This window comes from Arachis hypogaea, chromosome 7 (genome assembly GCF_003086295.3).
Source record: "Arachis hypogaea cultivar Tifrunner chromosome 7, arahy.Tifrunner.gnm2.J5K5, whole genome shotgun sequence".
In the NCBI taxonomy this organism is placed as follows: Eukaryota; Viridiplantae; Streptophyta; class Magnoliopsida; order Fabales; family Fabaceae; genus Arachis; species Arachis hypogaea.
The window spans coordinates 66,871,116-66,886,645 of record NC_092042.1 but is presented as its reverse complement, the minus strand read 5'-3'; the positions used below and the strand labels follow the sequence as shown (position 1 = coordinate 66,886,645).

Here is a 15,530-nt window from a genome sequence, read left to right as displayed (position 1 = left end):
TGTTCTATAACATAAAAAAACCCTAAAAGAAACATCCTCTCTAACTTACAAACTATGATGGGAATGTTCTTTTCCATGACTATGAGATCATTAACCCTAAGTTTTGTAGGACATAACTCCTTAAAAAATTCACTTATTTCTGTGAGGGATTTTCATATGTTGGTAGAAAGTTCTCTGATGAACGCACCAGGAAGCAATGACTCCAAAAAGACATGATAATCATAACTCTTCAACGCAGCAAGCCTACCCTGTGAGACGTTTGCATATCTATCCAAGTTAGAAGCGTAACCATCAGGAAACCTCAATCCCCTAATTCACCTACAAATATTTTGTCTCTGGTCCTTTGTTAGAGTGAATACCTCCTTTGGTTTAGCCCACCGGCCGTTTTCAAGTCTCTTAAGTTTAGATCTGGCCACCTACAAATGTCCTCCAAGTCTAATATTTCCTTATCATTATCCTTTGTTAACTCATCATCCATTACGATGTGCATCATATTATCAATCACATTTTTTTAATGTGCATCACATCAAGAAAATGATGAACAAAGTTGTCTTTCTAATAAGGAAACTCCCAAAATATACTCTGTTTCGTCCAATTATGCTCCCTGCCATATCCCGGAGGTCTCGACCTTGTCCCGTTATCGATGATCCTTGCTATTCTACTAACACAATGCCAAAGCTAAAAACCACTCAACCTCATTGGTATCTCTTCTTGTTTAGTTTTATTCTTTCTAAACGAGTTCTTGTTGCGTCGAAAAGGATGATCAATATCGAGGAACCTTAGATGACAATCAAACCACAAATTTTTATCCCCATTTGTCAACCAAAATGCCTTTGTATCCTCCATACAAATAGGACACGATATTCTGCCCTGAGTGGACCAACCTGATAACATCCCATATGCACGAAAGTCGTTAATAGTCTACATCAGCACAACATGCAGTCAGAAGCTTGTACTCGTTGAAATATCATATGTTTCTACACCATAAATCCATAACTCTATCAACTCATCTACCAGGGGTTGCAAGAAGACATCTATTTTAGCCTTTGGGTTACTTGGACCAGGTATGATACAAATTAGGAACATGTATAGGTCTTTCATGCATATTTTGGGAGGTAGGTTATAAGGATTCACCATAACAGGCCAACAAGAGTACACGTTATTGAAATTAAAGTTTGGCACAAATCTGTTAGAGCACAAAGCTAATCTGATGTTTCTAGGGTCGCTTGCAAATGAAGAGTGGACCCGATCAAAGTGCTTTCAAGCATTATTGAAATTAAACCATCATCTCTTTTGTTACTATGTCAGGTCATGTAAGGGGGCGAATTCATCAATGTATACAATCGTTTTAGCCTAGGAATTAGGGGTAAGTAGTGCATCCGTTTTGTTTGGAACTATTTTGGCACGTTGTTACCAATCCATTCTCTCCCGACTTAAATCTCAGTGCATCACAAAATCTACAAGCGATTAGATCTACGTCCCTCTTGTAATACAAAACACAACCATTCAAACAATAATCGGTTTTCACCGAATTTAGACCTAACTTCGAAACTAACTTCTTTTCTTCGTAGTGGCTACATGGGATGCCAGTAGTCCCGCCAGGTACTAATTTGTTACAAAGAGTGGCCTACTTATCAAAGGACTCTTGTGTGTATGATTTGACTCACACCTAATACCCATCATTCTAACACATGCAGACAATTTTGAATAAACACACCTCTCAAATAAAGGTTTTACTATAGATTCTAACAAACGACAAAATCTCTTTGCCTCCAGGTTAGCCTCTTCTTCAACATCTTCCATACTGGGATCACCAGTTGCTTCAAACACCATCTCGTTGTATCTCTCTTGGTTATCCTCCCAATTGATTTCTTCCATTTTAGTTCTCTAACCACTCGAACTCTCGTTGATTGAACCTCAGACTTATTGGAGTTCGAGGCAGGCATATTAATCCCTGATCATCCACCTCTCCATGTTCCATCCACATCCAATATCCATTCTTGAACTAATTACGGTAGAGATGAGGTGTTATATCCAAAGGTCTTAACCACTTAGTCAGCTAACACTTATAGTACGGACACCTAGATACCCTTTAAGACTTACGTTTCCATATTGAAGCAATACGTAACAAACTCTATCCTAGAAAAAGTAAGTCCAGTATAAAACTTAAACAATTCAGTATATTCTGAGGTAGAAAACCATCCAGGAAAACCATTGCACAGACTAAAAAAGAAGTGAACTCCAATTGATCTTAGAGAAAATAGCTCCGTCCTAATAAAAAGAATAACTTATTAGATTCACAAGATGAAACTATATCAAAAACTAATTTGCAATTAATTAAAACCTAATTTTAATTTTACCATGTTAACAATAGTCATAACAAAAAACGATATAAATTGAATGCAATTGAAAGAAACCCATTCACTAAACTCAAATAAAATCTTCGATCATCTCAAGCACTCTTAATATTGAAATAAAATCTTCTAGCAGCTCAAGCACTCTTAAGTTCACCGTAACATAACCTACATTAACATTATCTAATTTTTTACCACACTAAATTAACATAATAAATCCTAATCACATACTTCATTAAACAAAATTAATTAATAATTTAACAAAATACCTAACAGAACCATAAACTCATAAATAAAAATCTAGAAAAATAAAAATATATAGAAAAATTACCTCTGATGGTGGCTTTAGAATGGTGGAAGCGTGGTGGTGACAGGAGGCAGCAGTGACGGCAACAAGGTGAGAACCTCTGACGGGAACAAACACCAACAGCGGCGACAGTTCCAACAACGGTAATGACGATGTCCAGCAGTGGTGATAACGAGAATTATTGTTAATCTAGAATTTCACAAAATCAAATCTCGTTGCAAGCATAGTCTAGATCAACAATTAACTCCCAATCAAATTTAAATCAAAAGATAGTCACAATCAAAACACAATAACCAAGAGTATTTAAACTCCCGGGTCGTCTCCCAAGGAATCACTTAAGAGGCAATGAGTGTGCAAATTCCGGTTGTAGTAATCAAGGGATTGTCAATGAAGAAATGAACATATAAAGCAATAAAAGAACATGCAAAATTGTAATGATTGAACTAATAAAGAAATTAAAGATCCAACTATGTAATATGAACAAGTAAAGTATAAAAGAGATCAACATAGCAATGTATGAAAGATTGAAAGTATAAAAAAGGGGTCTTGGCTTGGAGTGAGCTAAGGATCCTTTCCTTGTTGGAACCACAACTATGCCAATTATGTTGGATTAATCTCACTTGATCAACCCTCACATCAGAAGGTAAGTTAAATGAGCATAAGTTTTCTTAACCCACAAATCCTAAATTGCTTGCTAATTGCCTTAGCAACAACTTAGCATTAGTGGGAATAAGAACAATTAACAATCCAAGGATTGACACTAAATGTTGGACATTCTAACTCTAGGAACCCAATTGCTCACTTTACCCAAGCCAAGAGACTAAAATTTAGCCTAAAATCATATTTAACATTTTGTCAAACACTTGGTGGGCAAAAAGTTTAAACATAAGAAAAATAAGAAAAAGCTTGGAAGTAAAAGCAATAATTGATCTCAATCAACAAGAATATCATAAGAAAGCATAGAACAAACATCAAACATCAAATTCATCAACAAGAAAGTGAAATTGCAAGAGAGAAATTGAACTATAACTTGAATTAGAAGAAAGAGCAATGACAATATAACTATAAAGAGTAATAACAAGACAATACTTACAAAGAGATTAGCAAAATCCAATGATCAAAAATGAAAATGGCACTTGGAATGTAAAACCTTAATAAAACCCTAATAGAGAAGATAAGAAACTTAGAGAAAACTAAAACTAAAAACCTTCTATTCTACTCCTAAGACTATCCTAATGGTATGCTATATTATGTGTCTCATTTCCCTTCCAATATGAACTAAAAGACTTTAGAAATGGGCCTCCAAAGCCCTGAAATCACGAGTCACATGCTTTTCTAATGAGGTCATGCGCGGACACTTGTGCGGACGCACAAACGTGTGTGTCAGCATACTTTGCGAAATTCCCAACCCATGCGTACGCACAAGTAGCTGTGCGCACGCACACTAGGCGATGCTTGACGGGACGCGCGACGCGCGACGCGCTCAAAATGATCCACGCGCTCTGCTTGGACTCTTGTGCGGACGCACAAGAGGCTGTGCGTACGCACAGCTCTTTGAGCTCATTTTCTTTGATTCTTCAAATTTCCTCCACTTTGCATGCTCTTCTTCCATTTTCTCCATCCCATTCCTACCTTATACACCTGAAATCACTCACAAACATATCAAGGTATCGAATGGAAGGCAAATGGAATAAAAATAGATCAAACTATGCACAAAAGAGCATATTTTCGTAATCAAGCACAATTTGGGAGGAAGATTAAAAAACATGCTATTAAAGGTAATAAGTGCAAGTTTATATGATGAAATCCATTCAATTCTAACCAAAATTCATCATCAAATATGGATTCATCAATTTCCCCACACTTAAACACTAGCATGTCCTTATGCTAAACACACTCAAAGGAGATAGATGAAAGGAAAAATGACTTACGCTATATACTACTTAAATGCATGCAACTATCCTAAGGCTAATAGAAAAAAATGAGCTTTGACGAGAGTTGGTAGAAACAAACCATGAAATTCCAATCCATCACAAGAAAGCTTGAGGGCTAATGCAAATAGTTCATGCATTAAAATGAATGTCCAATGAATTGAATCAAAATTTTCAAAATTATTCAATCAAACAACTTGCAAGAAGATACAATATAAGGAGCAAGAACATAGAATTGAGCGATCGAACCCCTCATCGGATGTGTATCCACTCAATTCAATCAGTGTTTAGGGTTTAACCACTCAATTCTCCTTTTATCATGCTTTTCAAAGATTTGCAAGTCATCTAACAATCAACTAGTATTTAATGCATGAATAACAATTATCATGAGGTCTTTAGAGGGATGTAATGGGATTAGGGTTCAGGTAGGATGAAATATGGCTAAGTGGACTTAAAGAATTAGTTCTTTGATTAGCTTGAGTGTCCACCTATTCCTATATCACCTATATACACTTAACAATATAACCTATCTACCCATTTCCTTTTTCTTTTTTCTATCGCACCTCACTCGTGCATTTTCTTTTCAAACATGGCATATGCATCCTTTATTTAACTCTTTATTTTATACTTTGTTATGCACAATTTTTTTCGGAAGAAGCAAAATTTGAATTATGAATGCACATGTCTTCATTAATGAAATGCATGAGCATTACCTAATTGCCAAAAAATTTTTTCACAATAAGCTTATGCCTCCATTACCAATGTTTCCCAAAATTCTTCCCACACTTAGAATTTACACACTAATCCACCCAAGCTAATCAAAGAGTAATTCGAGGACATCAATGGTTTTTCGCTTAAAGGGAGTAATGTGCTATCATTAGAATAAAAGGGGATTCATAGGCTCAAAGAGGTTCACAAAGGTGCTTGCAAGGGTTGACCATATAGGTTAGTGAGTTTATCATCAAAAATGGCCTCAATCATGCCAAATGCATTCAAACACAAATACAGGACATAAAGAATCATGCAAATCAATTATCACAATAAAAAAAGGAGTAGTAATCACACACAAGAACAACATTATGATTGAAAATATGCAACCATCTATTAAAGCTCAAGACTCACAAGGTATGTTGTTCGAGCTCTTTTTCATGTTCTACAAACAATTTACTCCAAGCAAGTCGACAAACATAATATTTCCTTCAATTCAATCAATGGTAAGCCCTATAAAAAGATTTCATGGAAATTCCTTTGTGTTTCACCAACTTATTCATTCTAACATGCAACATGCAAGTACTAACTACTAAATATCCATAAATGATAAAGAAATATTTACAAGCAACTAAACAAGATAAAATAGACATAAAACTACTCAAAATAAAGAAGTACTACAAGAAACATTGCAAAAGTGCCTTGAGAAGAGAAATTTTACTCCCCTTGGAATCATCGATCCTCCCCCACACTTAGTTTGTGCACGGTCCTCCGTGCAAGCTTATGCTCTGAGAGGATGAAGAGGGGCCACCTTCAGCTGGTGGACTCAAAAGTGGGTTGGTCAACTACATCATGCTCCTCCCCAGCTATCTCGGATGAAGCTCTAGGAGGTGGGCTGGGGTTTCTTCTTTCTAGCCTTGCTGCTATCCACTCAAAATGCTTTTGCTCCAAATGCTCCTTGTGGTGGATATCGTGCAAGATGTCTTCGAATACTTCTGGAAGAGAACGGAGAAAAGGTAAAGCAGTTGACGAAGTTGGTAGTCTTGGTGGTGGTGCTGTGGATGTCTTCCTCTCAGAGGGTGTGGTGGTTGCTGACCTCTCCAAATCTCCCCTCGAAATGTACTTGTTGCCTCATGGGACCCTGAACATGATATCTCTCAAACGCCACTCTATCCCGTTGCTGTTGCCAAACGCATCACCATCGATGGAAAATGGATGTTGATGTTTTTCTTTTCAATCAGTCTCCATATCGATGTGCGTAATAATGGTACAATGGCTATACTCTTGCCTTCCATGATAGCCCAAATTAGCAACACATTCTTGAATCTCACATGGGTGGCATGGGTGGCATGGGTGCTGGGAATGATGTAGTCCACCACGATTTGATGCCATATACGAGTTTCGGCATTCAAATCGGAGTAAGCTATAGATGTGGGAACAAAATTTCTCTCCTTGCTATACTCTCATGAGGCACCGGAACAGCCAATTCTCTTGAGTATGGGAGTCAAGGACATCCTCCTCTTGGACACACTTGCCTTGATCCTTGAATAGTCATCATACTCGGGCGGAATGTGGGAGATCTTCAAAATAGCTTCAATAGCTCGGTTGGAAGTATCCAACCTCTTACTCCGGAGGAATACCGACTCCGCTTCCCAATTTTGGTAGTTGGCGTAGAATTCCCGCACCATGGTTTCATTGACTTCAATTGGGTCTTGCTCTAAAAACTCCCAATGAAGTGAGGCAATCTGCTCATGGATGACCGTTTTGTACTTGATCGGAACCTTAAGCGTCAGTTCCCAATGGATTGGCCTTTTCTCAAATTTGCCATATCGGAACTCGGCTCTTTGGTTGATCAAGGTGTCCGGATTATCACTCGGGCGATCCATGAAGTATGGTCTTGATGCGCGGGTTGAAGGTTCCACAACCGGTGAAACGACCGGTTTCTTACCCTTCTTTTGCATCCTAAAAAAAAACAAAACAGAAAATATCAAGGTCATAGGACAACAACAAACTTAGAACAATGAGGAAGCACGTAATGAAGTGAAAAACTAAGTTCTTAGTTGGAAGCTTGAAAATAGTGTGATTCATAAGAATGGCGGTGTGTATGTCCCAATGGTGTGTGCGGTTGGAACATACACACCGGTCGCACACAATGGCAATCACACTCTTAAGGCAATTCAAAGTCCAAAACTTCGCAACTAAGTGCTTAAGTTGCACATATGAAACATAGAAATGGAAGCAACCTCAAGCAAGAACCAAAAAATGAATTGTCAATTGTTCATCCTCAACATGTGGTAGTCACATATACAATGCTCTTATTGGAAGACAAAAGATGCTTGATCAAGACATCATCAAAAGTTGAGCAATTGTAAAGTGATTACTCAAGTTAAATTCAAAGATGAACAATGAGACTCTAATTCTACCAACACAATGCATTTATAATTAAAGTCACACATGAACAAGGTACACAAATCTTGGAGAATATGGGTGGTTGAACTCAAAGTATACCAACAATGAAATGCATTAGCAAAGCAATGTGATCGACATCAAAATTCACAAGCAAATTTGCACAATTCATACAATATGCCTAACCAAAGATAAATTGAAAACATATGATGGCCAAGTCATATGAATCAAACAAGATGTTCATTGAGGCATTTTATCGAACATGTGATATGCAATGTGCAGATGCATCACAATTAGGCTAAAAAATTGAGCAAAATCAACCCAGTAATCAAGCAATAACACTTTGCAATACAAAGAAACAACTGAGAAAGCAACAAATTTAATCTAAGCAAACATAAAGGAAAAGAAAGTAATTGCAAAAATATAAACATGACAAGAAAAGAAAGATAAAAAAACCTTAGGTGTAGAGGTTGAAAAGAACAAGAACTAGGAAGGAATAATTGCACTTCTTATAGCCACTGCGAATTCACGGCGGTTGGGTTCACCGGAAAGAGCACTGGAGGAGAAAGTTCACCGGTGGTTAAAAGAGAAAAGAGAAGAGAGGAAAAGAAAAGAAGAAAAGAGAAGAAAAGTAAGAAATGAGAGAGATGGATGGTGGTCTCTGGTGGTGGGCTGACGGCGGCATTGGTCGGCGGCAGGCTGACCGGCGAGACTAGGTGGAGAAGAGAGGAAGAGGGCAGCCAAGAAGAAGAGAGGAAAAGAAAAGAAGGTTGCTTCTCAACAGGGCAGCTCGCCCTATTAACGCCCAGTTCGTGACCTGTGCGGACGCACAAAAGCGAAAACTTAGAGAGAGTGCGAACGCACATAGTGTGCGAATGCTGCAACCAGAGAGGTTGCAAAAGGACGTGCGGGTGCACAAGAGCGTGCGCTCGCTCAAAGGAACGGTTTTTTAATATATGTGGACAAAAGTGGGTGTGCATGGGCACATAGGTTCGTGCGCACACACGGAGAGCGAGAATGGGGGAGGTTGTTCCCATGCACAAGTTGTTCCCTCGTCCACACCAGAGGCGCTAACAAAGGGTGTGCGGGCGAACACGTCTGTGCGGCCGCATAGATGAAGCGTAAAAAGGGACTCGTGCGTACGCATGCAGGTGTGCGCACGCACAGATCAGAGAAAAGGGGGCAGTGCGCACGCACAGGCTGTGCTGGCGCTGCAACCAGAGGGCATGTTAAGGCGTGTGCGGACGCATAGGCTTATGCGTCCACACAGATGGCCAAAAACACCATATTGTGCGTACGCACAGCTTGGTGTGCACGCACAGATGCCCTGTTTCAAAATTTTCTTTTCTCTTTAAAACTAAGGTTCCCAACCTTAGTACACCAACATACCAACCCCATATCATTCAAACAAGCACAAAATCATAGTCCACAAGTAATTTAACTTACATAACTCAAAATCATCAAACAAACCTAAGCTAAGCATTATATTACAAGAAAACAAATAGTTCAAAAAGCTATAAACAAGAGATAAAGCTAGAAAAATGTCACCATGGTGGGGTGTCTCCCACCAAGCACTTTGGTTTAGAGTCCTAAGTTGGACTTGCATGGCTTAATTGGTCATTTAGGAACTTTCCCAAGGAGAAAAATTTCCAACTCTTTGGCTTGCCTTGGTTGAGCATGATCCTTTGAATTTGACTCCTTTGCACTATCCTCTTTTCCTTGCCCTTGCTATCTTCACTTACCTTGTCTTCAACTATGTCACATCCAAAAACAGAGTAAGCTCCACGAATGGGCTTGTCAGACTCCTCCGAAGTGAACTTGACTAACTTGCCATCTGACTCAAAAGAATAGACTCCCGAGTGTGCATCTAACTTGAAACGGGCTATCTTCAAGAATGGTCGTCCAATGAGTATTGATGATGGCTTGGTTGAGTCAATAGGAGGGGTCTCCAAGATGTGAAAATCAGCTGGAAAGAGCAATTCTTGAATATTGATAATGACATTCTCTACAATCCTCACAACTGACACAATACTCTTGTCGACTAATACAAATCTCGCACCGGATCTTTTAAGAGGTGCTAAGTTCAATCTCTCATAGATGGGGAGTGGCATGATGTTCACACACACCCCCAAATCACACATACAGTCCATGAACTTAGTCCCACCAATCAAACAAGCGACCAAACATGGGCCGGGATCATTGCATTTTTCAGGAAGTAAAGAAGAGATAGAGTCATCTACCGACTTTTTGTTGAGGTTGTCAAGCTTGTCCTTATGAGTGCAAATATCCTTGAGGAACTTGGCATATTTCGGCACTTGTTGAATGGCTTGAAAGAGAGGGACGGTAACTTCAACTTTCTCAAAAACTTCCACCACAGTTGGGTTAAGATCTTCTTGCTTCTTTGCTTTCTTAGCTATAGTTGGGAATGGAATGGGCAAAGGCTCTTCAAGTAAGGTCTTTCTCTTTTGCTCCTTGACCTTCGGGGGTTCTTTTTCATCCTTATCAATATTTTCATTTTCACTCCTCATCACCTCTACTTCATCTCTTGCCTCCTCATTATTTATCTCCTCATTCAACTTTGAAGGTATAGTCACATTCTTGTCCAACTTAGTACCACTCCTAAGAATAATGACGTTTATGCTTCCTTTAGGATTGGGTTGAGGTTAGAAGGGTAAACTACTTGAGGTTGAAGCTTGTTGGGTGCTTTGTGTGGTTTGAGAAGGGAAAGTCAAATGGGTAAGGGCTTTGGCTATTGTAGCCATGTAAGCATCTTGTTTCTTATGGAACTCTCTTATTTCTTGCATGAAGGTATAGATTGTGTCATTCATGTAGGATTGATTGGAGGGAAGAGCTTGGTTAACTTGAGTAGGATCTGATCTACTGTTTGGATGTTGATACTTCACTTGAGGAGGTTGTGGGGGCTGTTGATATGGTTGTTAGTATTGTGGTTGGCCTTGGGGATGTTGATGGTAGTAGACTTGAGCATTTTGATTGGTTTGAGCTTGGGGAGCTTGGTTCCACCTTTGGTTTGAGTTATCCCTCCACCCTTGGTTTTGATTACCTCTATGTGGGTAAGGTCCTTGGTTGTAGTTGGGTCTTTGTGGATAGGGGTTAACAACTGCCAATGTAGTGTCCTCTTGGATTTGAGGACACTCATCGGTGTAATGAGTAGTACAAGAACAAACACCACATATCCTTGTTGGTCCTTCGGTCCTAGGAGGTTGAGGTGGGGCATTTATCAAAGCTTGAGAAATTTGTTGTCCTTGGGTGATTTGCCTCAACAAAATTGTCTTCTCACCAAGGGTCTTAGTCAAAATAGCATCTCCAGAGGGAGAAACCTCGCTCATAGCTTTTGGTTGTGGACTCTAGCCCTTGAGTGTTGAGTAGAATCCGCTAGGTCCGATATAACTTCCCATGCTTCTGCTGCAGTCTTATTTTTGGTCAATGAACCTCCACTCGCAGCATCCAAGAGAAGCTTATCTTGGTGGTGCATTCCTTGACAGAAATAACTACTCAAAACCAACTCATCTATTCGGTGGTGAGGGCAAGCTTCCAGGAACTTCTTAAATCTCTCCCAATATTCATACAAAGTCTCCCATCCTGTTGCACAATGCAAGAAATCTCTCTTCTGAGCTTGTCTATTTTTTGGGGAGGGTAGAACTTTTCCAAGAATTCTTTCTGCAACAAGTCCCAATTGGATCTAACTTCCCCCGGGTGAGTATAAAACCATTCCTTTGCTTTTCCTTCCAAAGAGAAAGGGAAAGCAAAGACCAACACCGCGGCTTCATCCGCTCCATGTCTTCTTGCAGTTGCACATGCAACTTGGAAATCCTTAAGGTGCTTCAGAGGATCTTCCCCAGACAATCCATTGTACTTGAGAAGTAGGTTAATTGTGCCAGACTTATGTTCAAAATTCGGATCCAAGGCTGGATATAGAATCTGAAGTGGTTGCAAGGCAAGATCAGGAGCTCCGGCCTCTTTCAAGGTAATCCTTCGAGGTGGGTCCACCATGACGATGTCACATGCGTCACTCAAAGACAGTTCAAAACTCCCCACAGATGAATATAGAGTCTCCTCATTGATTGGAGAATGATAGTCATGGATAGGTGGTGATAGTGAATGGGAAAGGTCCTCAAGGGAACCCGCTTCACTATTCACGAAAGCTAGCCGACGCCGAGCTTGCCTTATACGAGTTAAAGTTCTTTCAATTTCCGGGTCAAAAGTGTCTAAGCTTGGGTCTGGAAGTGACCGTGTCATTCAACTGAGGAGGCAATGAAAGCATGCAATTATGAAAGGCAAAACAAAAGTAGGCAAGTAAGCAAGAACTAACTTAACACTATATAACTACCAAAACTAATGAAAGAGGGAAAGTAGTATCTACAATTAATGCCAAGTAGCAAACCAAAAATTAACTATTCACAATATTCACATATTTACACAACCAAAATCATGGCACTCATTGCACTTAAAGTGAGGTTCCCCGACAGCGGCGCAAAAGATTTGATAACGAGAATTATTGTTAATCTAGAATTTCGCAAAATCGAATCTCGTTGCAAGCATAGTCTAGATCAACAATTAACTCCCAATCAAATTTAAATCAAAAGATAATCACAATCAAAACACAATAACCAAGAGTATTTAAACTCTCAGGTCATCTCCCAAGGAATCACTTAAGAGGCAATGAGTGTGCAAATTCCGGTTGTAGTGATCAAGGGGTTGTCAATGAAGAAATAAACATATAAAGCAATAAAAGATCATGCAAAATTGTAATGATTGAACTAATAAAGAAATTAAAGAACCGACTCTGTAATAAGAACAAGTAAAGTATAAAAGAGATCAACATAGCAATGTATGAAAGATTGAAAGCATAAAAAGGGTTCTTGGCTTGGAGTGAGCTAAGGATCCTTTCCTTGTTGGAACCAAAACTATACCAATTATGTTGGATTAATCTCACTTGATCAACCCTCACTTTGGAAGGTAAGTTAAATGAGCATAAGTGTTCTTAACCCACAAATCCTAAATTGCTTGCTAATTGCCTTAGCAACAACTTAGCGTTAGTGGGAATAAGAACAATTAACAATCCAAGGATTGACACTAAATGTTAGACATTCCAACTTTAGGAATCCAATTGCTCACTTTACCCAATCCAAGAGACTAAAATTTAGCCTAAAACTATGTTTGACATTTTGTCAAACACTTGGTGGGCAAAAAGCTTAAACATGAGAAAAATAAGAAAAAGCTTGGAAGTAAAAGCAACAATTGATCTCAGTCAACAATAATAGCATAAGAAAGCATAGAACAAACATCAAACATCAAATTCATGAACAAGAAAGTGAAATTGCAAGAGAGAAGCAAAATTGAACTATAACTTGAATTAGAAGAAAGAGTAATGACAATATAACTATAAAGAGTAATAACAAGACAATACTTACAAAGAGATTAGCAAAATCCAATGATCAAAAATGGAAATGGCACTTGGAATGTAAAATCCTAATAAAACCCTAATAGAGAAGATAAGAAACTTAGAAAAAACTAAAACTAAAAACCTTCTATTCTACTCCTAAAACTATCTAATGGTATGCTATGTTGTTTGTCTCATTTCCCTTCCAATATGAGCTAAAAAACTTCAGAAATGGGCCTCCAAAGCCCTGAAATCACGAGTCACGTACTTTTCTAATGAGGTCATGCGCGGACACCTGTGCGGACGCACAGACGTGTGCGTCCGCACACTTTGCGAAATTCCTAACCCGTGCATACACATAAGTAGCTGTGCACACGCACACTAGGCAATGCTTAACGGGATGCGCGACGCGCTCGAAATGATCCACGCGCTCTGCTTGGACTCCTGTGTGGACGCACAAGAGGCTGTGCGTACACACAGCTCTCTGAGCTCATTTCCTTTGATTATTCAAGTTTTTTTCACTTTGCATGCTCTTCTTCCATTTTCTCCATCCCATTCCTACCTTATACACCTGAAATCACTCACAAACACATCAATGCATCAAATGGAAGGCAAATGGAATAAAAATAGATCAAACTAAGCACAAAAGAGCATATTTTCATAATCAAGCACAATTTGGGAGGAAGATTCAAAAACATGCTATTAAAGGGAATAAGCGCAAGTTTATATGATGAAATCCATTCAATTCTAACCAAAATTCATCATCAAATATGGATTCATCAGGTGGCGATGGTGGTAGCTCCAGGTGGTGGCGACGGCAACAGCTTCAATGGAGCATCGAAGAGGAGAGAGAGGGGAAGAGAAGAAAGAGAGGAGAAGAGAAGATGGAGAGGAGAAGAGAAAGAAAGAGATAGTTCGCAGAAGTAAGGGGAAGGGTTTCACATTTGAATTTTATCCCAATTTTACCATTGAATTTACCGGCAGATTATCCACCGGTAATATATTCGTCATTACCTAAACAATGCGATTCACTAAAATCCATTGCTGTCAGAAAATTCTGTTGTAAAGTTCGACGATAAAGTTGGCGCAAATAAAATAAGATTTCGCACCACACTTTACTATCAGATTTAGTGGCGGAATTTCTATTCCAACGATAATATTTTTGAGGGACGAATTTTTCACTCAAAACCGTCGGTAAAACTGATGCTAAATTCGTCGCTAAATCCAACAGTATTCAGTGTCTTTCTTGTAGTGGAGTCAGTGTTATCCGCCTTCCTCCACTGATATATTAGCAACGCGCTAGATTATAATAGGAACACCAAAAGAGACTTCAAAAAGGGGCCCATTAATGCACCTAGAGCAACCACGTGATTCTCCTTTGTATTTGAAGCAGATGACCCTTATTGTAGCAAAAAGCATTATAAACACTTTGTCCTTGGATTGCCTACGTGATGTGGAACTTGTAAGATTTTAAAATAATGAAATGTGGAATTAATTCCAAAAGTAGAATGGCAAGGTTTTGAACCTGCCACTTCCAATGTTAGTAAGCCAAATAGCCCTTAGAAGATATGGTTCATTTGTGCTTGAGTTCTAGTCCTAGTCAAAGGGTCCTTCATTTGGGTTCATCACCACCTCTATTCCTTGTTTGTGGTAATCGTTCCTCTTATTTGTCCTCTATGATTTTGAATTTGTTAGTTTGAACCTTGTTCATATTGCCAATCGAAGAAGAAAGTGCTACGTGTGGAGTAGTGAAATCAATTACCCTAAATTACATCTGGAATGTCACGCTGAGTCCTCCTAGGCATGAAAACGAACAAGAATCGGAGAAAAAATAGATGAAGAGATTACTGTGAAATATGGGGTTGAAAAAGGCAATTTGAGCGACAAGGAGGTTAAACCTAGCGAAAAATCCAAATCTAAAACAAAATCGGAGAATTTTTCCATGTCTGAAGCTAAATTAGATGACTTGTGTTCGAGGAAAAAGAGAAGGAATGTTTCTGTTTTGAAATGCATGAGAAGGTTGAATAGCGATAGTGAATTAGAGGAAAATGAGTATGATTTAGACGAGTAGAATATTAGATCTAGTGGGATGGTGAATTTTGCAACATAAGTAGTGGTGATTCTAGAAGGAAGATAAAAAAAGAGAAAAAGAAGAGGATATTTACGGAATTATCAACAAAAATTTAATGATGACAGATTCTTTTTATCAAACAAAACTTATGTTATATAGGCATAGTTTTAGTTTCATACTTTTGTGGTCAGTTTGTCAGTATCCAAATTTTTCATAGTCAAAAATGACTATTCAATATTCACACTAATTTTATATATCCTATAAAACTACTAATTGCCACTACTTTAGTTATTAGTGCTAATAATTTATATATTATATATTATATAAAAAAGTATTTATTAAATTATAATAT

At 38.6% G+C, this 15,530-nt stretch overlaps 1 non-coding gene across 1 annotated transcript; it reads left to right on the top strand.

The window, feature by feature from the left end:
- Nucleotides 1-11,236: 11,236 nt before the first annotated feature.
- On the top strand, nt 11,237-11,342 carry LOC112704440 (small nucleolar RNA R71). Its single transcript, XR_003155065.1, has one exon. It is a non-coding gene; the product is annotated as a small nucleolar RNA R71 (small nucleolar RNA).
- The last annotated feature ends 4,188 nt before the right edge of the window (nt 11,343-15,530 follow it).